This window comes from Oreochromis niloticus, unplaced genomic scaffold (assembly GCF_001858045.2).
Source record: "Oreochromis niloticus isolate F11D_XX unplaced genomic scaffold, O_niloticus_UMD_NMBU tig00003115_pilon, whole genome shotgun sequence".
Classification (NCBI taxonomy): Eukaryota; Metazoa; Chordata; class Actinopteri; order Cichliformes; family Cichlidae; genus Oreochromis; species Oreochromis niloticus.
In genome coordinates this window covers 1-25,245 of record NW_020327793.1, presented here as the reverse complement: position 1 = coordinate 25,245, position 25,245 = coordinate 1, and the positions used below count along the sequence as shown (strand labels likewise).

At 40.8% G+C, this 25,245-nt stretch overlaps 1 pseudogene; it reads right to left on the bottom strand.

Moving 5' to 3' along the window:
- Positions 1-4,178: 4,178 nt before the first annotated feature.
- LOC109198016 (leucine-rich repeat-containing protein 18-like) lies at positions 4,179-18,951 on the bottom strand (annotated as a pseudogene).
- Between the last annotated feature and the right edge of the window lie 6,294 nt (positions 18,952-25,245).

The window sequence follows — 25,245 nt, the reverse complement described above, 5'->3', positions numbered from 1 at the left end:
GGGTGCGGGTGTGTCACCAGGGTGCAGGGGAGGCATTCCCCCCCTCTGTCCCCTTCTGGCCACCTGTGCCTCGATTTTATCCACAACTTAGACATCCACATTATTCACACTCTCATAACACACACATACATATAGGGCCTTGAGGGTGACCACGTTAACGGCGTCCAGTGGACGGTCTGTGTTTTCAACCCTACCTCTGGCGCCGGTGCCCACCTGTCAATTTTAAATCCATGTAGACATTGAGGGTTCTCGGGAGGGGCCGTGCTAACACCTGCTGCTCTCTGGCAGCAGCACCATGCCCTCCCTTGTTTTAAATGCACTTTAGAACAACACGCAGCAACACTACACATGAGCGGGAGGAGGGAGGTATGGGGTCTTCACACACCCCCGTTCTCTACTAGCCATCGGGGCGGGGAACTGGAAGGAGGTGTTGGCTGTCCGATTGGCCTCCCTTCTGCTGCGGAGCCTGGGGCGGTCTGCTTGCCTCCACCCCGGGGGAAAGGGTCACATCTCTTGGGTCTGGGTGCCGTTTCCCCCTCTGGGGGCGAGGGTACCTGGACCCGGGGTATAGAGTATGTTTGGGGAGTATGATTGTGTGTACATGTCCATGTATGTCTATCCCTACGTTGGGTGAGTGCTGAGTGTTTGTATATGTGTGCATGAGGGTGGGAAAGCATGTTTGTGTCTGTGTGTGCCTGTTTGTCTGTGTCTATATGTCAGGTCGGGTCTTAGACTCCACCTCCCTGGGAACTCCCAGGCCCTCCAAAGTGTGGAGGCCTATCTCCCCTCACCACACTCCCTGCCGGTAACTGATGCCCTCAGGGGTTGGTGCATTGGTGGTTCTTGGTGTCCGGGCTGGGCGCTCAGGTATGCACCAGCTCACTCCCGGTGGCTACTTGGCGGGGCCTGGTGCCTGTCGCTCGGTCAGGCCTCTTCCAGGGCAAAGGGGGCCCTCGGGCCTCCGGCCTCGGGGCCTGCAACTCGGTTCACTCTGGCACAGCTGGCTGCCGGCAGAGCCGGCGGGCACGCCGGTGCAGCCCCCTCTGGCTTCTGCTCCGTGGCTACTGGGTGACCTCTCGTCTGGGGATCTCCTCAGCCCTTCCCAGGAGGGTGGCACGGATGCCCCTCCGGTGGTACTCCTTGGGCTCTCGCACTCTGGGGCCTCTGGATGTCTGGAGCCTGGATCTCCTCCATGCCTGCTTCATGCCCTGGGGGACGGGCTATGGCCCTCCACACCCTCTAGCAGACCGTTACATGGGGAAACCTTTTGTATACAAGCGCGCTGATCCACACAGGTGTGCACACGGGTGTTCACTGTTCGTAGACATAAACTACACCTTTCTTAGCTGCTACTTCAAAGCACATTGTGCGCTGTCTGTCCTGCGTGCTGCACAACAACATTCAAGATTTAGTATTTACTGCTGTTCACACTTAGCTAGATTAACGTGATGGTGTTGTGTTTAGTATGTTGCTTTGTTTTTTTTGCTTGTTTTCTCTTCTTTTTCTCTCAACAGGTGATCCAGGAGATTTTTTTTTTCTTTGTCTTTGTAAGTGCCCTTTCTCACTGTCCCTTTTCCCTTCTGTTTTCTTTTCCTTCCTCTCTTTCTTTCTCCCTTTCCTATCCCCCAGTCATGTCTGTCCCATCTGTAACAACTGAAAATAAAGTAAATAATAACAACAAAGTTTGATCAAATGGACCAATACGGCAATGCCATGATGATCCATTTGGCAAAATAAATCCATTTGGTATCCTTGTTGGTCTTCAGACAACAATTCTGACGGCTAAAGAACCAAATGGGACAGGCAAAAAAAAAAAAAGAAAGAAAGAAAAAAAGAAAAAGAAAGAAAATGATGACGTCCGAAGCCTCGCTGCCTGGCTGTACCACATGACTGGTTCAGGAAGTAGTTCGAACTTTCCCGCGAGCTATGACAGCGATATAAACCCTCAGACTTCATTCATAATGTGGGTGTTTGAGGAGCTATGGAGAGTTGCGGTTAGTGAGAGTTTGGAGACAGTTTGGAGGTTTAGGAGAGTGAGGAGAGAAAGTCAGGAGAGAATGGAAGAGGAGGATGTCCTCCCCTGTGTGGGAACATTTTGATCTTATTCCTCCCAACAAGGTATGTAAATTTCTACAGAAGATGTATTTTCATAATACTGATGGTGCAATACAATTTATGTTAAGCTGTCTTTACTTTTGTACAAGGTGAAGTGTTTGCTATGTGCCAGGGAGCTGGGATATAACAACACCTCATCCATGCTTAAGCACTACAGAGCTTTGCATGAGAATAAGGGAACACCGATTGTGGAGCAAGACCAGGTGAGCCATCAAATGCCATGATAATATAGCATGCCGTAATGTTACTAAATGATATAACAATATTATACAACTGTAATAAGTTACGTGTGTGATATTTATATTTGTGCTTTGTTTTTATTGTCTTTCCTCAGGAGAACAATCAATAGATGAAGACCTGGTTAGCATGGTGATTGAGGACTCCCAGGCATTTAGCATTGTGGAGGACAAAGGATTTAAAAGATTTGTTAAATCATTAAATCCTAGCTATGTTCTCCCCACTAAAAAGGTCATAAAAGCAGTGAAAATTTAGTTTTTACAGATTAAAATGTGAACAGGCAGGACTGAGGCTCAAAGCCTCAGTGTGTAGCTGTCCATACCCCAACGTTACAAAAGCACAACCACTGTCCATATCCAACCACACCTCACCTCACAGTAAATGATCATTTCCATTTTAAGCATTTCCAAATAATCATTTTCCATACTGCCAGTATAAATATGCACAGCATACTCCCATCACTACAATATACATGTTTTACACACTCCTTTTGTTGTTGACATTTCCAGGCTGGTCCTGAGCAATGACTTTTTGGGTTCAAAGGGATGAAAAGCTGCTGGAGTGTGTGCTAATGTCTATAGAAAAAGGTTTTTATACAACTGGACGTGTCACTCTCTTTTCAGGAAAGTGCAAATTTGATCTAATCATATTAGAAATGTTGTGTTTCAGACACAGATGTTGCTAGATTTACTATTTTTGAAGCGAGTATAATATTTTGTATAAGGATGAGGGTGTTTATGTAAGAAACTGGAACAAAAAGTGAAGATTTCTTACACCGTGGTGCGTAAATCCCTACAAACAAAAGTGCAAACTGGGTCCAGTTATGTCTTGATGCATGCTCAATCATCCAGGTAACTAAATCCCAAAAGGTTCATTCTGTTAGATGAGATAAGACTTTATTGATCCCACGGCGGGGAAATTTTTTCCTCAGCTCAGGTACAGATAGCAGAAGGAAAATACAAATAAAATACAAACAAATATAAAACATAGAATAGAATAGAATAGAATAGAATAGACCTTTATAATCCCACTGATTAGAAATTTTGGTGTTACAGAGCTCTTACAGCAAGGGAAAATAAAATATAAAAGGAAGACACAGGGTGGTCCTATGAACGTAAGCAACCGAAGTTCGTATATACAGGTAACAATGTACAGAATATGTATAGAAAAATTGAGAAAATTGTACGGAGATATGTATAAAATGTAGAGTAAACTAACAAGCTGGTGAGTAAGATGACCAAAGGAATGTTAAGCTGCATTATAGAGTCTGACAGCTGCTGGTAAGAATGACCTGCGGTAGCGCTCCTTCCTACACTGTGGGCGTAAAAGTCCACTGCTGAAGGAGCTGCTCAGTGCTCGTACTGTCTCATGCAGGGGGTGGGAGGTGTTGTCCATGATGGATGTTAGCTTAGACAACATCCTCTCCTCCCCAACCTGCTCGATGGACTTCAGCGGACAGTCCAGGACAGAGCTGGCCCTCCTGACCAGCTTGTTGAGTTTCCCCCTGTCCCTCTCTGCCATTCCACCACGCCAGCAGACCACAGCATAGAAAATAGCCGACGCCACCGCAGTGTCATAAAATGTCCTTAGGAGTGTCCTGTTCAAAAGGAAAAAAGGGGGACAGGTGAGGTGCATTTCATGTCCCCGGTGCTATGGGGGGTTGCAGAGAGGTGTGACGAGCTCTGGTGGATGGGGGAGGGAAGGGCTACTGAATCAAACCTGTCAAACAACTGGTTCAATCTGTTAGCCAGAACCTGGTCTCCAGACTCTGGACCCCCTCCGCTCACAGTGCTCCGTCCAGTGATGGTGTTCAGTCCTCTCCACACACCTCTGGTGTTGCTCTGCTGGAGCTGCGCCTCCACCTTCCTCCTAAAAGGAAGCATTACATTTAGAAAATAAAATACTTGTTTTATATTTGTTTGTATTTTTTGTAAGATAATACACTATATACACGGAGTTTATCTGGACGTAGTGTTTTCAGTGTCATCCAAGTGACTCTAGAGGATGAAAACCTGTTGGAGTGTGTGCTAATGTCTATAGCAGGGGTGTCCAAACTACGGCCCGCGGTCCATTTTTAATTGGCCCGCACTTCAACTTTTACTTGAGTGTATGGCACTTCTTAGTTCTAACACCAGGGGGAGCTGCTGTTGATCAAGGCAGTTGCTCCACCAAAAAGGACAATCCTAGAAGAAATTTACCCCAAGTTACTGAACATGGCAGAACCAAAGAAGCGAAAGGTAGAAAGTGTGTGCAGAAAATTTCAGACACGGTGGGAGAGTGAATATTTCTTCAAAGAATTCAAGGGGAAGTGTCTGTTTTATCTGCACTGAAACTGTGGCAGTTATGAAAGAGTGTAATGTACGACGTCATTATGAAACCAAACATCGGGTCTATGCATCCTACACTGGTGCTGAGCGAGAGCAGAAAGTAAAGTAAATAGTAGCTGTGCTCAAAAAGTCCAGGAAAAGGCTACAATAGCCAGCTATGAGGTGGCCCAACTCCTCGCAAGACGTGGAGTTACAGAGGAGCTGCTCGATCTTAAGAGTCTAAAAGGCACAACAACGGGTATGGATACTTTTGAAGCTGTGTCAGACTCAACTGACAAAATGGGACTTAAATGGGACAAGCTGTGTGAAGATACAACAGACGGGGCTCCAGCTATGGCGGGTGCACACAAAGGAATGGCGTCTATGATGTGCGCTGAGGTGAAAGAGGCTGAGGTGAGGCTGTTGAAATGCACCGTACTGTTCACCAAGAAGCCCTTTGTGCCAAGACAGTCAATCTTGGAGATGTAATGAACACTATTGTAAAAACTGTCAACATAATTCGAGCAAGTGGACTGTACCACGGAGAATTTCAGGCTTTCCTTTCTGATGCGGATGCTGAATATGGGGATCTACTCTACCACTCGGAGGCGCGCTGGCTAAGCCGCGGTGCCGTGCTGAAGCGTCTTTACTCCCTGAGATCAGAAATTGACCATTTTTGAAAGAGAAGGACCGACCTCTTCATGAGCTGAATGACCCTCTATGGTTGGCAGACCTTGCATTTTTAGTTGATCTTACTGATCATTTAACCACCCTGAACAAGAGCCTACAAGGGAAAGAGCAGCTTGTACCACAACTTTATGCGCACATGAAAGCATTTTGTGTGAAGGTCAATCTCTTTAAGACACAACTGCGCAACTTCAGCGTTGTGCACTTCCCCACACTGTCCAAGACCAGAACTGCTTATCCACAGGCCAAGCTTTCTGCTAAAAAAGGGAAATATGCGTCTGTGATTACATGTCTCGAAACAGAATTCAGACAGCGCTTCCAGGATTTTTCTGCCAGTTCTACAGGAGCTTGGAAAAGGAAAAGTGTCCTCTGATGAGACGCCACGTGAAAAAAATGATCAGTCTATTTGGCTCAGATTTGCTCCTTGGTCAAATGACATTTGTCCGGATTTTTGGCACAAGTGGTGTCAGATCAGCAAAAGTAAAACGAACACAAAAATGGGTACATTTTCAAATCCTTTGTTTATGGACAGAATTCGTCCTGTTGGACACAAGAAGCAGACTCCAAAAAAACTTTGAGACTCTGCAGAAGTCTGATTAGGCTGCTGTTTATCCAACTGGCTCACTGTGGGTTTTATGAACTCATCTGTAATGTGTCACCTTTTCTGTAGAATGAAGAAGTGCTTCCCTTCTTTTAAAGGAAATACAGGCTTACAAAGATCCTCTAAACATGTTTCTGAAATAATCCTAAACACAATCATTAAATCAAAACTGCAAGAAACAATTTATTTAATCACTCTTCTTCACTTAATTCCTTAACTTAGTAAAAAAAAATAGACAAAAACTCTTCTGCTGTCTCACCTCTGTCAGTGTTCATGCTGTTGCAAGAACAGGTGGAGGTGCAGGTGGAACTTTGACTTCACTGTGGTTTCTATGTGCAGGCAGGAGTGTGACATCTCAGAACAGCAGAGGATTGTGGAGCACGGTGACTCCTGCTGCGACGCCCCCGTCTGAGTGTCCTGAGCTCTTGGTCCTCAGCAGACGGCCCACACACTCATTTATCACCATGTCTTTATCCTGCCTGTAAGAAAGCAAAGACAAGGCTAACATTAGAAACAGCCAGCAACCAATCCCTTTTACTCCACCGCCCAAAAACCAGTGAGAAACACTAGCTAGTATTAACTTGGAATCAAAGTCCACTAGGGCTGCCACAAACAATTATTTTGATAGTCGACTAGTCACCGATTATTTTTGCGATTAGTCGACTAATCGGATCATGCATCCATTGGACGTAAAACGTACAGCTTATTGCACCAGCAGCATCTGCTCTTATATAACATTAGCTTACAGTTTTAAGTGTTTAGGGTATGTGCTAACTAAAAATAAAGACAAGATGATAGTTTATTAAATTTAATGAGATTTACAGATTGTTTCGGTAAAGTTTAATAAACTCCTTGCTATCTAAAATATAACGGGACACCGGAGTATATTCTCGAACATCTCACACTTCTGATAATCAGTTGTCTGCTTGACGTTTATTCGGCCGTGTATAAACTATAACTTTAATCTCAGCCAAACTGATTTACTCAGGAACAAATAAAATACTAAAAAAAAAAAAAAAAGGCCAAACAATAACATTTTTAAGTTATCTAACTGACTTCTATATGTTTAACCTGAGTAGCGAAAGACGGTGGTGCGTTTGAAAACGATTTGCCGGGAGTCCGGTGTTCTCACGGGCTCTAGTGAGCCTTGCCCCCGGCTAGCTATCGAGCTAGTGGGTAACAGACGTCTCCGAAAACGTCGGAGCGCTTTTGAAAATATGCGGTGTCTTGATAAACTGAGCAGATATTTGAGGTTTACACAGCTACATTCTCGCCTGAAAATATGTTAAACGTTTATTTTGTGACCCAGAAAGATTAATAAGAGTAATATTAAAACTAACTAGCTGCCGCCATTGTTGAAAACTGAGCAGGGCCGCGCTATGAATTCTGGGACACTGCTTCTTCTTCTTCTTCGGAGTGTAACGGCAGCTGGCATCCTTGTACATGCAGTGCTGCCATCTTCTGTTTCAGTCCGTTATTACACTCTTAAATTCTACTACTTATTCCTGCGTCTTTTGTGATCTTACAAAGCTTCAAACGACGCGTCGACTATTAAATCAGTCGTCGACGATTTTGATAGTCGACGTAATCGTGAGTAGTCGACTAATCGTGGCACCCCTAAGAGACAGATATTAATAACAGATATGATTCGATGCAGAGAGGTCTATTAACACATAGTGAGTGAGAAAGGTGACTGGAAAGGAAAAACTCAACGCATCATGGGAATCCCCGGCAGCCTATGTCTATTGCAGCATAACTAAGGGAGGATTCAGGGTCACCTGATCTAGCCCTAACTATATGCTTTAGCAAAAAGGAAAGTTTTAAGCCTAATCTTGAAAGTAGAGATAGTGTCTGTCTCCCGAATCCAAACTGGAAGCTGGTTCCACAGAAGAGGGGCCTGAAAACTGAAGGCTCTGCCTCCCATTCTACTTTTAAATACTCTAGGAACAGCAAGTAAGTCTGCAGTGCGAGAGCGAAGTGCTCTAATAGGGTGATATGGTACTACAAGGTCATTAAGATAAGATGGGGCCTGATTATTTAAGACCTTGTATGTGAGGAGCAGGATTTTGAATTCAATTCTGGATTTGACAGGAAGCCAATACAGGAGAAATCTGCTCTCTCTTTCTAGTCCCTGTCAGTACTCTTGCTGCAGCATTTTGGATTAGCTGAAGGCTTTTCAGGGAGTTTTTAGGACATCCTAATAATAATGAATTACAGTAGTCCAGCCTGGAAGTAATAAATGCATGAACTAGTTTTTCAGCGTCACTAAGAGACAGGATATTTCTAACTTTAGAGATGTTGCGCAAATGGAAGAAAGCAGTCTTACATATTTGTTTAATATGTGCATTGAAGGACATATCCTGGTCAAAAATGTCTAAGGTTCCTCACAGCATTACTGGAGGCCAAGGTAATGCCATCCAGAGTAAGAATCTGGTTAGATACCATATTTCTAAGATTTTCAGGGCCGAGTACAATAACCTCAGTTTTATCTGAATTAAGAAGCAGAAAGTTAGCGGCCATCCAGGTCTTTATGTCTTTAAGACATTCCTGCAGTTTAACTAATTGGTGTGTGTTACCTGGCTTCATGGATAGATAGAGCTGCGTGTCATCTGCATAGCAGTGAAAATTTATGCTATTTCTTCTAATGATGCCGCCTAGGGGAACCATGTATAATGTAAACAGAATTGGTCCTAGCACCGAACCCTGTGGAACACCATAATTGACCTTAGTGTGTGAAGAGGACTCTCCATTTACATGTACAAATTGGAGTCTATTAGATAGATATGATACAAACCACTGCAGTGCAGTACCTGTAATACCTACAGCATGTTCTAATCGCTCTAATAGGATATTATGGTCAACAGTATTGAACGCTGCACTAAGGTCTAGCAGGACAAGCACAGAGATGAGTCCACTGTCAGAGGCCATAAGAAGATCATTTGTAACCTTCACTAAAGCTGTTTCTGTGCTGTGATGAGCTCTGAAACCTGACTGAAACTCTTCAAATAAGCCATTCCTCTGCTGATGATCTGTTAGCTGTTTGACAACTACTCTTTCAAGGATTTTTGATATGAAAGGAAGGTTGGAGATTGGCCTGTAATTAGCTAAGACTGCTGGGTCAAGAGATGGCTTTTTGAGTAAAGGTTTAACTACTGCCACCTTGAAGGCCTGTGGTACATAGCCGATTATTAGAGATAGGTTGATCATATTTAAGATCGAAGAATTAATTAATGGCAGGACTTCTTTGAGCAGTTTTGTAGGAATGGGGTCTAAAAGACACGTTGATGGTTTGGAGGAATTAATTATTGAAGTTAACTCAGAAAGATCAATTGGAGAAAAAGAGCCTAACTTAACATCAATGGTACTAAAAGTAGCTGTAGATAATATTACATCTGTGGGATGATTATTGGTCATTTTTTCTCTAATGATAAGAATTTTATTTGTGAAGAAGTTGATGAAGTCATTACTAGTTAACGTTAAAGGGATGGTTGGCTCAAAAGAGCTCTGAATTTTTGTCAGCCTGGCTACAGTGCTGAAGAGAAACCTGGGGTTGTTCTTATTTTCTTCAATCAGTGACGAATAGTAAGATGTTCTGGCTTTGCGGAGGGCTTTCTTATAAATCAGCAAACTATTTCTCCAGGCTAAATGATGATCCTCTAAATTTGTGACACGCCATTTCCTCTCCAGCTTACGAGTTATCTGCTTTAGGCTACGTGTTTGAGAATTATACCACAGAGTCAGGTACTTCTGATTTGAGGCCTTAGTTTTCACAGGAGCTACAGTATCCAGAGTCGTACGTAGTGAGGAAGTAAAATTATTAACAAGATAATCGACCTCTGTTGGAGTAGCGTTCAGATAGCTGCTCTGCTCTATGTTGGTACAGGGCATTGAAGATGATAACAGTGGGTGGATTATATTCTTAAACTTAGTTACAGCGCTTTCAGAAAAAACATCTACTGTGATAAAGTCTACTCCCCACTGCTGTGTAATCAATTATTGTAAATGTAAATGTTATCAGGAAATGATCAGACAGCAGAGGGTTTTCAGGAAACACTGTTAAATCTTCAGTTTCTATGCCATATGTTAAAACAAGATCTAGAGTGTGATTAAAGTGGTGGGTGGGTTCTTTTACATTTTGAGAGAAGCCAATTGAGTCTAATAACAGATTAAATGCAATGTTGAGGCTGTCATTTTTAGCATCTACATGGATGTTAAAATCACCCACAATAATTATTTTATCTGAGCTGAGCACTAAATCAGATAAAAAGTCTGAGAAATCAGAGAGAAACTCTGTGTAAGGCCCAGGTGGACGATATATGATAAGAAGTAAGACTGGTTTCTGAGTTTTACAGCTGGGGTGGACGAGGTTAAGCATCAGGCTTTCAAATGAATTAAAAGTCTGTCTTGGTCTTTCGTTAATTAATAGGCTGGTGTGAAAATTGCTGCCACACCGCCCCCTCGGCCTGTGCTTCGAGATTTCTGGTAGTTAGAATGACTCGGGGGTGTTGATTCCTTTAAACTAACATAATCATCCAGCTGCAACCAGGTTTCTGCAAGGCAGAGTAAATCGATTTGTTGATCAATTATTAAGTCATGTACTAACAGAGACTTGGAGGAGAGAGACCTAATATTTAATAATCCACATTTCACTGTTTTACTCTTTGGTTCAGATGTGGATACTGTATTGTTCTTTCTTTGCGATTTTTTATGTTTAAGTTGTTTAGTGCTGGTTTTTAGTTTGTTTTTGTTTTTTGTTTTTTTTTGGTCAATGGGACCAAACTGTTTATTTAACAGATTTTAAACTTTCAACTCAAAGCAGGCTATATATACCCAACAATGTAAACTGAGCGTGATGTCCCTTTAGTAAAATATTTCTACTTACAAGTTTCTTATAATAGTTTTAAAAATAGGACCTGTATGAAACTGAAAGTTGAGTTTATCTGGTCCAGGCCAAAGATCGAAAAACTCATCCATACCATGACTGCGATGCATACTGTGGATGAATTGAACTAAAGCTGCATGAAGCGTGACATTGAGTTAAAAAGGTTTAAATGCCACAGAATTAAAGGAGTGTGAACATATCCATAAATGTACCATGTTTTAATCAGCACTTACCATTCCTTTATGTGCGCAGTTTTGATGGTGTGATTTTGAACCACAAGGATGAGAGGCCGGACAGCATCGTTTTCAGTTATTTTGAGACCATATAAGATAAGAAGTGTCATCAGGATGAAGATGGTAGTACAAATTACCATAATGTGCCTCCTCTATATTGCAGACATATATGCAGACTATATATACATACATACATATATATATATATATATATATACACACACACACACACACACACACACACACACACATGCATATATGCTCATTAAGCAGGCAGGTGTGAGCCTGGTTGCTATAGCGACTCCAGCCTGTGGCACCACACACACGCACACACACACAGACAGCAGCTCCTTTCTTCTGCTGCTTTAAATAAACAGAAAAGTAATAGTGAAATAAATGCTTCTCAAGAAAAAACTACAAGTCGTATTGGCAAAAGTTTTTCACCCTGACCACCGGCAATGTCTAGACTACCGAATTCTGAATTTTCATGACTTTGGAGTATATTATATGGACGTGGTGACAGCGTAAAGACAGCCTGTACTTCTGATTTTCAGACGAATTTTGGGATCCATTTTAACATTGGACTCTATGGAAGAGTTGGAGGGAGGTGGCTGTGCATTGGTGACATTTATGAAAGAACCATAATATATACTACAATAATAACAACATTGGATGAAAGAGGACAGCAGTGGCTATGTTTAAGGGTAAAATCATACCTGTAGAGCCAACATTGTGGACACAGCAGCAGTTTAAAGAGAAGATTTTAAGATAAAAATTTCCCCTGCTCCCACTCTAGCAGTTGAGCTGTCTCACTCTAACCTCCAACATTCCGTCCCATACACACCCATTATAAACTCTGAAACGGGTGAAAAAAAGCATGAAACTTAAACTGGGGCTGAAGAAAAAGTATAATAGATATTGAAAAGATAAATACAAGTTGAATAGTTGAATGTCTTGGCTTCGTTTTAAAGTTTGAATGGTGGCTCTAGGTCAACGTTTGTGGAAGTAGTTACAGTTGAATTAAGAGTAAGTTGAATGAGAATTTGAAGGGTCTCCCCATTGAAATACATTATAATTTTTGTTGAATAAAGTTGAATAATTTAAAAAATATAAAAGTTAAAAATGAGAAAAATAGAAGCAGTCATGTCCAAAAGAAGAGGAATCTCTCAGTAGTTGAATGGTTTTTCTAAGTTGAATGGTGTTGAAGGAGATAGACGGACAGAATATATAAAATATAATAATAATAATAAAGATTTAAAGAACAATACTGTGGATGCTGAATCAGCATTCACACTAATAATAAAGAGTCAAAGAACAATACTGTGGATGCTTAATTAGCATTCAGACTAAAAAATAACAGAATAAAACTTGACTCACCTAAAAAAAAGAATCCTCATTCATATATGTCATGTGACAGCCTAATTCCTATGACATCATACTACGATGGTTCTTTCAGATTAAAGGCACATATATGCCTTTGATCCAAAAGGCATAAATAGGGGTGCAATCCTAAACTTTTAGTCCGTTTGTTCGCAGCACTCGTGTTCGCAGCATTCAAAGTACGCCTTAGAAACATTTTGAAACAGTTGGCTCTTTTACACAGTCATTTTATCAAGACTACAACATGTCTGAAAGAAAACACAGCAAAAAACCACAAGCTTACGCTGGCTGTCCTCTCGAGGGTGCACAGCCAAATTCCCCAGATGACGTTTTATCCGTCCGAAGGGCATCTGCTGAAAGTAGGCAGGTAAACCAAACTCTAGAGGACAGGATTAAACAAATCCAAGCAGAGAAGATTCAACTTGAAGAGCAGTGCAGACAAATGGAGACCCAAAATAAACAGCTGGAAGAAAGGCACAATGGATTTGTCAAGAACCAACAAGTCTTGCAAGTAAAGCTTAATGAAGCACTGCACAGAAATGCAGAAATGGTTCATGAGAAGAAAGAACTGGACACTAAATACAGAGAACTGGAGGCCCGAAATAAAGACATGGAAGAAAGGCACAAGGAAAGTCTCATGAACCAACAGAAGCAGCCCAACGTGGACATCATAAATGAGGGCTGGGGAGTAATGTTTAATCAAGCTAAGCAGCGCATTGTAAGCCTGATGTCAGAAAAGAAGCAGAACATCTGTGAGTTAAGAACAATGTCCTACCAGCTTCAACAAGCACAAGCTGTTAATCAGGAGATCTATGGGAATCTCGAACACGCTGTCAACCTGAATCAGCAGCTGCAAGTACAGCTTGATGAAGCATTGGAGAAAAACGAAGAGTTTCTTCAAGAGAAGAAACAGCAGGACATAAAGGAGAAACAGATGGAATGCAAACTTCAGAACATGAAGAAACAAAATGAAGTTTTGCAAGTAAAGCTTAATGAAGCACTGCACAGAAATGCAGAAATGGTTCATGAGAAGAAAGAACTGGACACTAAATACAGAGAACTGGAGGCCCGAAATAAAGACATGGAAGAAAGGCACAAGGAAAGTCTCATGAACCAACAGAAGCAGCCCAACGTGGACATCATAAATGAGGGCTGGGAAATAATGTTTAATCAAGCTAAGCAGCGCATTGTAAGCCTGATGTCAGAAAAGAAGCAGAAGAGCTGTGAGTTAAGAACAATGTCCTACCAGCTTCAACAAGCACAAGCTGTTAATCAGGAGACCCATGGGAATCTCGAACACGCTGTCAACCTGAATCAGCAGCTGCAAGTACAGCTTGATGAAGCATTGGAGAAAAACGAAGAGTTTCTTCAAGAGAAGAAACAGCAGGACATAAAGGAGAAACAGATGGAATGCAAACTTCAGAACATGAAGAAACAAAATGAAGTCTTGCAAGTAAAGATTAATGAAGCACTGCAGAGAAATGCACAAGCGCTTCATGAGAAGAAACAACTGGAAACTGAATACAGAGAACTGGAAGGCCGAAATAAAGACATGGAAGAAAGGCACAAGGAAATGCTGGTGAACCAACAGAAGCAGCCCAACGTGGATATCATAAATGAGGGCTGGGGAATAATGTTTAATCAAGCTAAGCAGCGGATTGTAAGGCTGATGACAGAAAAGAAGCAGAACAGCTACCAGCTTCAACAAGCACAAGCTGTTAATCAGGAGATCTGTGAGAATCTCGAACACGCTGACAACAAGAATCAGCAGCTGCAAGTACAGCTTGATGAAGCCCTGGAGAAAAACCAAGAGCTTCTTCAGGAAAAAGAGCAACTGGAAAAAATGCAGAAAAGACACAACTTATTCCCAAGACTTAAAAAGGAAAATCTAGAACTACACGCATGTCATAATGAAATGAGGGAGAAAACCATTGAACTAGAAGGAGAAAGGGGAAAACTGAAAAACAATGCTCAGGCATGCAGTATAGGATCAATGACATGCTGAGAAAGAACGCAGAGCTCAAGGAACTTAATAACAAGTTGAAGTGCAAAAACAATAACATGCAGGTTCAAGAGCAAGAACTGGAGAAAGCGCATAATGACCTGAAGTGTACGCTTCAAGAAATCCAGAGCAGAAATGAGGAGTTAGAAGACATGTACAACAAAGTACAGCAGAGGAATACAGACATGCACGAGGAAAAGCTAATACAGGAGGCAAAATCTAAAGATCTGAAAGAAAAGCTTGAAGAAAAACAAGCACAATTACAAGAACTGGAGAAAAAATGCAAGAAACTTGAGGAGGAAATTACAGTAACAACCGAAGAACTGAAAACCCTCATCCTACAGAAAAAAGAGCTCCAGGAACAGTGCCTGAAAAGAAGAAGAAACGCTTCTGGTTTTTCAGGAGGAGGGACCCTCCTGCTTCCTCACCTGATTATAAGGCGGTGTAGCCTGGTCTTCCTCCACCGCTTTTCTATCTCCTCACCCCTCTACCTCCCCTCTTGCCCTTTCTCTCCTTCCACCTCTCCATCATTCTCCATTTTTTCCTTTCTCCCCTCCCTCACCCCCCAACTAGTCAAGCAGATGACCCTCCCTGAGCCTGGTTCTGCAATAGGTTTCTTCCTTTAAAGGGAGTTTTTCCTATCCACCGTCGCCGAGTGCTTGCTCAGAGGGGATTGTTGGGGTTTTCTCTCCTCCTTTCTATCCCTTTCTTTTCACCTCCCCTCTTCTCCCTTTCTCTCGTACCACCTCTCTCCATCACTCTCCGTTTTTCTTTCTCCCCTCCCTCACTCCCCAACTAGTCAAGGCAGATGACCCTCCCTGAGCCTGGTTCTGCAATAGGTTTCTTCCTTTAAAGGGAGTTTTTCCTATCCACCGTCGCCGAGTGCTTGCTCAGAGGGGATTGTTGGGGTTTTCTCTCCTCCTTTCTATCCCTTTCTTTTCACCTCCCCTCTTCTCCCTTTCTCTCGTACCACCTCTCTCCATCACTCTCCGTTTTTCTTTCTCCCCTCCCTCACTCCCCAACTAGTCAAGGCAGATGACCCTCCCTGAGCCTGGTTCTGCAATAGGTTTCTTCCTTTAAAGGGAGTTTTTCCTATCCACCGTCGCCTAGTGCTTGCTCAGAGGGGATTGTTGGGGTTTTCTCTCCTCCTTTCTATCCCTTTCTTTTCACCTCCCCTCTTCTCCCTTTCTCTCGTACGACCTCTCTCCATCACTCTCCATTTTTCTTTCTCCCCTCCATTCTTCATCTTTTTTTTTTATTTTTTCACCCTCCCTTAACTTATTCTTAACTAACAATAAACACAATCAACTATATTTTTACTTGTGTCAAATCAGTGTCTCTTCATTCAGAATAATTAATCTTAAGAATAAAAACAACAAACGGGTGATAGCTGTGTGTGTTGGTGGGCGGCATATTTATGTTTATATTTTAGCAGTATCTGTCGTGATCTGCTGGTTTGACTCACCCAATAAAGAAATGCATAGACAAAAAACACAGAGTTATATTTCTCTTATGTATGAGGACAAAATTTCAGCAGATGTTTAACATAAGAGAGACACCTGCATAATATGCATTATTTAGACTGATGAAAAGCACAGATTTTATTTACATTTGGGTTAAAAAATTTTAAAAAAATCTATAGATGACCCTCGAGTGGCACTGCATTAAAAATGGGGATGATTCTGTCTTGAAATGACTGCATGGACTCAACACACACCTACATCACTCTCTGTGATCACAGTTCACTGTGCCATCAACAAATACAGAAAAAAAGCTTCAAGTCATGCCAAGAAGAAACCATAAGTGAACATGATCCAGAAACGCTTCCATCAGTAGACAAATCAAAAAGTGAAGTTCTTTTTGAAAAACACGGACATCGCAACATCCAGACTAAAGAGGGATTACCTGACTTTCTTACAGTTAATTTTACAGTAACAGTTGTAATTTTTGGCTGTTTGTGTGCAACCTACCTCTTTCCCCTGAACTGAAACATAGCTGTCTCTTCCAGACCATTTCTTCAGATCTGTGTGTTTAATCGTGTAATTTACGTCCACATGGAAGGGAGGATAGATTGTGTCGTTGAAGCCACATGAAATGAAGAGTCCCATCAGGAAGAAGATGGCAGCAAATATGAATATCACGAACCTTTGTGGTCCCTGGAGTGTAAAAAACAAAAACAAAAAGAGTGGTGTCACACAAGAAATATAGTTAGTAGAATACAAACTTTCACATCAGGTATTTCAATTTTGTGCCACATTTGACTCCAAAGGTTTTCTAAGGAAAATTATCTGCTGATTGCAATTACAGATAATAATTTTCATACCGCCATGCTTTGTTGCAGCAAGCCAAATACTTTGATCTGGATAGTGTCGTGAAAATTTCCTTAATAAAAGGCAAACCATTGGTGAATGAGACAAACTCTGAATCTGTGTCTTTCTTTTCTTGTTTAGAGACTTCAGGAACTTAATTTTTTCCATATATGATGATGATGATGATGAATGAATTATGATCACATGCAAAAGATACTGTTTGTATGTTTAATAACATGAAACATTATTTCACATAACTTCTTACTTGTATAAGTGTTTAAAGTCAGTGACAGGTACTCAGAGATAAGGGTGCTCTCTGCTGCCCTCTAGACCCAACAGACTGTCAAAATACTTTATTTGTATCTAATTATCATGCAGTTATAAGCATGGTAATTGTATAAATTGTGTGTAAAAGTATAACTCTTTAAATACACTTACAAGGGATATTGCAATGTTTTCTGTTACTGTCTGATATGAATTGAATCTATGTACTATGTAGAGTACAGATCAGAGTAACATGCACTACTGTAAGTGAAAGGCACTCTTGAGTTAAGAACACAGTATGGTATTTATTCCTCCCTCAGCTCCTTCCTCTCAGCTTGGCACCTATTCAGACACTCTTTGCACAGGAAGCTTTATTTGACTAGGTAAAAGCTCTCTGAAATACTGACTGGTTTCTCAGTGGGTATCTTCTCAGCAATAATTGGATTCCTGTCCATCTTGATACTCTCCAGTTTTTTCAGCTTCAAGAGGCAGCCGGGGAGGCGGGTGAATCTGTTATCAGAAAGGCCAATGTGGCGAAGCTCCTCCAGTGCACCAATGGAGGCAGGAAGAGCTTCCAGCTGGTTGAGACCCAGGTTCAGTGTTTGGAGTTTATTCAGGAGGCCGAGCTCGCTTGGGAGGCTTGTGAGACGGTTGTTGCACAGGTTTAAAACCTTAAGGTTCTGCAGGTAGCTGATAGCCACGGGGAGCTCCTCCAGCTAGAAACAATAACACATTTTTTAACAGATGGTGATTTTGGTGCATTAAACATGGACATAGTTACGAACCATGGTACAATTTTGAAATGGGCAAACTACAGCTGCCAAAAGGCTAGTGATAGTTAGCGGGTCTCTAAGGTGTCCCCGTATGTTTGTGATTATTTAATGATTGGCTTTTGATGATTAGTACTTTAATCTAGAGCTCGTATTTAAAAAAAAAATGGGCTTAATTTTAAATATTTGGAACATTTAATTATTTAAAATAGTGTGAATTGCAACAACTGTGTAGCAGTCCCACAGTATTGCTGCTATACAGTAGCTACCATTTATTTACCTACTTTTATAGAGTAGCAAGTAAACATTAAGCATTATCTGTCGTACTCACACAATTGCTGTGCAAATCCAAAACAGTCATTTTAATGAACTGAGCAATAAAATCTGGAAACTTTCTGATCATGTTTCTGCTCAGGTCCACTTCAGCCATGTGAAAGAGCTTCTGGACGCACTTTGGAACAGCTGTAACCCCTTGAAACTGAGATCCAGTCGGTGTTTCCCATCCAATGTCAGCTCCACGCAGTTCTGGGCCATTTTCAAGGTCATCTTCTTACTTTTAGTCTCTCTTTTGGCTTTCGTTCTCTTGGCCATGCTGCTGCCGGGACACACAGTGATGGAGTCTGTAGTTAACCTTTTCCACTAATGCACTGTGGCGACAGAGTTGACCGTGGAACCAGTCTGTGAGATCACGTTACCCAGGCAGCGGTAACTGTAAAGTCAAGCTTTACCTTTCCTGTTAGATAAAATGTGAGTAACAGTATCATTTGCTTTGTTCCATGACAACACTGCTAACATGACAACAGAAATCAGAATAAGACTTGCAGTGAGTTTAAACTTATGAACCAGCATTAATGCCTCCTCACACCCAGTTCAAAACAGCAGGGAAGAGAAAGACAGAAGATGCTTGACTATCTCTTTCCTCAGCCTAAGAACATTGCCACACGTCCAAATGTCACTGCAAAGAGCTGTAAATAGATAAGCGGTCAGACTGCTGCTGTTTGACAGGTAAAAAATCACCACGCTGCATCATGGCTGTCTGTCAGCTGGGACTCACTTGGGTGAATGTGTCATTTGTTGTAATTTGTTCCCAGGCAACTGCTGTTTGGTCTGGTAGCTTTGGTTAAAGCTATAGCTTTATAGCTATGAGCAGCCACCAGTCACAGCAGGGCAGTTTGTTCTTTTAAAATCTGTGTGAAGACATTTTAAAACAACAGCTTCAGTTTCCAGGGACTATCCTCTTTCAAATGAAGCTATGGAGGATTTCAAGTCCAAATTACTGATAAGAATGAGCTGTTGATGCCTGTGTGACACCTACAAGTGTATGGTCAATTGTAAAAATTTTTGTAAAACATTTATTAATGTAAAAGCATTTTTTCATGGTGGTATTGCACTTTTCAAAGTTATGAAGACGTAATTGCGTGGCAACACCACAAGGGGGAAATAGTTGTGAGTGCAATAGGCCGTTGCGACGCTTCTGTACCTCAGACGAGGAAGAGCCTGCAGCCCAAACAACTCATGTCTCCTGTCTCCACTTTTCTGTATAAAAACAGACCCCATGGAAGGCCTGTAACACCTGTAGCTGATTTGTCCATATTCTTGTTATTTATCTCACTGAAATGCAGCTCTGCCCAGTACTTTGTATTTGCCACTTTGTTTGAAATGAAGAACAAGTATTGCTGCCTACATAACAGCAAATGTATACATTTATACATGAATGTGAGTCCCACAGCCTAAGTAAACCATCTATACACATACTGCTTACATAGCAAATGCTGGCAGCTAATGAGGCCATTCTTGCTTTATATCTGAAAATACACCAGAACTAGATCTTTTTTCCTCCCACTGCTCCACCAGACCTCAAAAGTCTCTCAGTCTCGTGCTCAATCTTTTTGTCATTTTTAATGTTTACATTATTAAAAAAGCTTCACTAATGATGGGAAACAAAATATCCCAAACTTTGCTCTGAAAACAATGAAATGGATGTTGAAAAAGATAAATAAATAGTGCACAAGTCAAGAAATGTGATTCCATGCACTAGTGACGTGGAATAAAAATTTGACCTTTGACCTTTAACTCGGACTCTAATCATTTCCAGTCTTTCACAAGCTTTGATGTGATTCTGCAGCCACACACTGATCTAGTTTCCACAAACACAGAAACTTCTGTCAACAATGAGTTTAAAGTGTCACATATTGCAGTTACTCTGCATCATGCGTTGCTGATGTGTCATGATCCTGGGTCATGTTGACCCAGCATTCTTAGTTTTCGTGTATTTTTGTATTTTGTTCTTTATGTAGGCCATGGTTCCTGGGTTGTTCTGTTAAATGTTCCGTATTTGATTTCCCCTTGTGACTTTACCCCTGTGTGCCCCTCTGTGTATCTGTGAGCCCTCGTTTCCCCTCGTGTTTTATTCCATGTTTTCCTCAGCCCGTTATGTCTGTGCTCTACCCGTGCTCTCTCTCTCCTCCTGTCTGTGCCTCTGTGTACTTCCTGTTTTACTTTGACAGTCTCCCGTCAGTATGCGTCATGTTGTGTTTGCTCCTGCCCTGTCTCTTTACGATTATCGTCAGCTGTGTTCCCCGTGTGCTCCCACTTCCCTCGTTAACCCTCTGTGTATTTATGTCCGCGTCTCCCTCAGTTCTGTGTCGCGTTCTCCCTCATGCTGTGTGTGAATCTCCCCGTGTCTCCTGGTGTACATTATAATTAGTTTTTCCCAGTTTAGTTTTGTATTGTTTGTGATCTGTTTTCCAGCAATAAAACTGTGCTTTTGAGTTCTAGTTCTGTCCCCGTGAGTTTGCGTTTGGGTCCAATTCCTGCCTGCCACACTGCCGAAACATGACATGATGATGTACTTTTTTGATATGAATACCACACAATCATACAGCAGGTGGGCTGTCTTCATACATATAAGTTCAAGATTACTTTGTTACTTTTACATTTAAAATAGTGGGTCGACTTAATTATTTGTCCATATTGTTCCATATTGATTCCATATTGATGAACCATCAGAAGATGGTTAACCTGTGTTCATGAAGGACTGGACATGTTCAGCAACAATAGGAGGGCTGTAAGATTTAAACAATAATCAGATGTGCCAAGAAGACAGGATGGATCCATGCTTTCATGTTTTTTATGTCAAATTCTGACCCCATCAATCTAATATCAGAGCTAAAATTGAGACTAATCAGACTAGATGACGGTTTTTCAATTTTCTGTTATCTAATATTGGTAAACCTGCAGAATCTTCCTCTTCTTTGGTGACAGAAGTGGCGTCCGGTGTGGTCTTCTGCAGCTGTAGCCGATCTGCTTCAAAGCTTGACGTGTTATGCATTCAGAAACCTAAAGTATGTATCAGCAGCAGAATGGACCTAAAATAAATGTTTGTTTAGTTCTATGAAGCTTTGAGTATTTTGGATTTCGTAGTACTGCTGTGTTTGTTGCATCATATTGCTGTAATTGTTTATATACTTTATATATTTTGAGGTAACTTGATCTATAGTGTTACATCTATAAGGATGTTACGTGTTTGTATACTTTCTGTCCAGTTTGACCCATTTAGCAGAAGTAGCCTGTTTAAGGCTCTGATATCTATTCTGTATGACTTGAAGCAGTTATGACATGGTCTGATTTTCTCACCCAATAAAGGAATATTTAATATATCAGTCTACTCTCATTCTATCAGAAACAGTTATCACAGCTCGTACATTTGTTTTTACACATAAATGTAAACAATGAGCCAAATGTAATAATGCCAACATAATAAAAGAACAATATTTGTCTCTTATATATAATATATCTATATATACACTGTAAAAGATGCTTTGAGTGAAGATTTAAGGTGACAGGAAATTTTAATAAACACAACTTATCTTTACTAAAGCTCAGTATTTGACACAGAGTTCAGTTCACTGCTGGTATAACTAATAATGATTAATATAATAACTTTAATATTGACCATATTATATTTACATTACCAAAGTAAGATGACTTTAGTCTAATGAACAACATTAGCTAATTGTTATTTACTAGCTAATCTTAAAATGACTGTTCAGTACAGAAATGAAGCTCAACAATCATGTTTTACAGTCCCGTGGTCTCAGCCTCAGATACTTATATAATCAACAAAGCTCATGTAGAAACAAACAAACAAATGAACAAAACATTTTCTCCTTCATTTCTGTCAAACAATGCTGTATGAAACGTGGTATCATGGTTGCTAGGCAACCTGGGCAGCGCGACGGGGCTAGACCGTCCCATTTCACAAGCCTCGCACTTCCTGTCTTAGCGGTCTTTGAGTACGCGGCCCTTGTGGACCGTTAAGGCGCATACTTAAGGCTGCATACCCTGAATTGGGATACAGCCAACGTACAAGAAAAATAAAAGAAATACAAAGAAATCAATTCAATTCAATTTAATTCAATTCAAATATTTTATTGTCATTGTCAGAAAACAATGAAATTGCGTTTGGAGCTTCCGTACACCCGCTATCCCACCTGCTACTGTGGAGGAGTTGTCTCAACTGATGGGAAAATATTTCTCCAAGCATAGTTCTATTCTGAATAACCCATAATGTTGTATTTAGGGGGTCTACATTTGTGCCTGATGTGCATTGCCATGTAAATAATTTGCATTTATTGAATATGTATTTACTAAGTACCACTGTTCAAATGTTGAATAAAGAAACAAATAAATGTTTGCCTTTTTAAATTTTTTTTATTAAAACCACTTTGTAGAACATCACACCAGTAACAATGTAGAATCAATGTCATGTATAGTTTACAAATGATAAAATGTTCACATAAAATCACCATCTTATCCAGAAGGGTCACCTCTTCAACCACACATGGAAGATGTAATCTGATTGGCATGGTGGTATGTAGCATGTAGTTTGAAGCTGGGATTTTGTAGTGCCCCATGTGTAGCATTGGAACCAGTCGGATTAGTTTTATCCATTTCATAGGCTGGTTTGCCTGCAATAATGAAAAACAATTAGCAACTCTATGAATATAACGTATATCTACAAAATCACTCATTAGGATGTTTGTTTAATTTGCTATGACCTCAGAGCGCATTGAAAATTAAACTAATAGGCTATAAAGAGTAATATGAACTAGGGCTGTGCGATATGACCAAAATTTCATATCCTGACATATAAGACATCTATCGTCCATAACGATATAAATCACAAAATTTAACATTTTCTGTAAATTCTGTGAATCTCGGGCAGCTCGACTTGCGTGAAGTGTTTCCAGCTGGGCATCGTGTACTTGGAGTCCAGTGTTTTAACGATGCATGAAACTATACATTTTTAGACATAGTTGTAACGGCCGCCGTTTTCTTTGTGAGTATTTATTACACGGCGGGAAAAGCCTGTTCTAACGTTTGAGTCTAAGGTTTATTTTTTAGCACCTGGCGCTCTTTTTGCTTCTCATCCATAAACAATCTGCATACTCTTTCACGTAATTCAGTTTATTTTGAAAAGTCTCAACAGGATCTTGAGCTTTATTGTGAAAGGCTTATGTGGAAAATAGACAAATTGTATTCAAAATTGAGCCACACTTATGGAGCTCCACAATTCTTTCCTGGTGTTTTGTTGACATCTCTTGATTTTCCCATTTCAAAGAAACAGGCTCTGTGTTTTGCCTTATATGCATCCACAGGTGTGCCACCAATTTACTCACATGGACTCTACTAACCTATCAGAAGCTTCTTAAGCTCAGAATGGTTTAATGGAATCGTCTGGAGTTTTCTTATTAATTAACAATAAACTTAGTGTATATGTACTCCTAAATTTGATGAAAGTGATAAAAATAGACAGCTCTGTCTCTCTTTATTCTGACATTTAACTAATTCAAAAGATATTTCAATATTATTTATCCAAAACAAAACAAGTTTACTCTAAATTGATGTTGTACAGTAAAAAATGTTCTTGCGTTTTCCATAAAGTGTATGTAAATATCTGGTTTAAACTGTGAATATACTGCTGTGTATTGAAATTCCTCTTGTTTTGCATAGGAATATACTGAACAACATACAAAGCATAATATATAAAATAACATCTACCTGAGTTTTTACTTTGAAAGAAGCCCCTTATGTCCATTCTTGTATATCAGTACATTACTGAAACCGATTTATTTAGCCGTGGAGGGTAACAACTGAAAATATGAAATAAACACACATGTAAGCTAAGACTCTCTAAAGAAACAGCATTGTTGTTGGGTCATGTGTGTCAAGTGATCAGTTTGATATCAATCTTTCGTGATACACCGTCATATTTACATTATTTGTACAGTATGAATGATTTGCTTTGGTACCTGGTCAAACTTCAGTTCTCCTCTGTCTGCCTCGCTGCGCTTCTCCAACAGCGCACTCGAGGCAGCAGCTTCTCCTCCCCCCCCCTCGCTCAGTGCTTAGTGTCTGAGCTCGGATCATACCAATATAGGGGGATTTACGCACAGTCGTAAATTCCCACAGTGTGCACTATGTGCTTCGAATATTGTGTGTAGTTTTTGTTTATACAGTTGTCAGCCAGACATCTAACTATGAAAAAAATACACTTCAAAAGACCCCGGGCTTCTGAAAAAACAACCCGGGCTTAAGCCCAGTAAGCCACCCCCCCCGCTCCGCCACTGGTTACGACTAACATGATAGGGTTAACCCATAACCCCGAACTCTGTAATACTATAAATGATGAGTGATTTAAGTTAACACTAAACGTTAAACAGTGTCTCCTGAACATTTATAATCAGGTTTGAGTCTGGCTGCATTGAGTTTTAAAGATGCAAATTTAGCATGATGGCTGATGTGCTGTGTAAGCTTCTACTTACCTTCTACACTGTGTTTAACACAGATTTCAGAATAGCAAAGAGGAGCACTGTTGCTTCATCCTTAATACTTTAGAGAAGAACTGGATTGCAAATCAAAAGGTCCTTAATAGCTTTTTGTCCTCCCCAACCCTCAAATCCAAAGTTCAGCCATGAGAGCTGATGGACACGATTTGTAAAAGTGACATTATCAGAAACAAAGGTGATTAAGATAACGTAATATAACCTTTATTAGTCCCATGCGTGGGAAATAATTACTTCATATTTGCAATACTTGCAAATACTCTATTTGCATTCTTTAGAGAAAAGAATATGAAAAGGCTGTCTGCTGTTTTGGATTGATGTCCTTCTCCTGAGCCTCAAAGAAGTAGGGCAGTGTCACGGTAGAAAGCTGCTGAGCGCTGGAAAGAAGCACGGCCATACCAGCTGAAATGTCTCATTGACACAGAAACTGTTGGTCATCCTCTGTTTTGCTACTGTCTTCACCCGGCTGTTATTTGGTCTCATCTCAATAACATACTTTTCTATACGCTAAGCTTGATGAGCGATCCCTTGTTGGCTGACATTTATGTCTTTGAGCGTGTGAGAACTTTATTATAAAACCACATGAATTGACAAATGCCCTTTCAACTGTC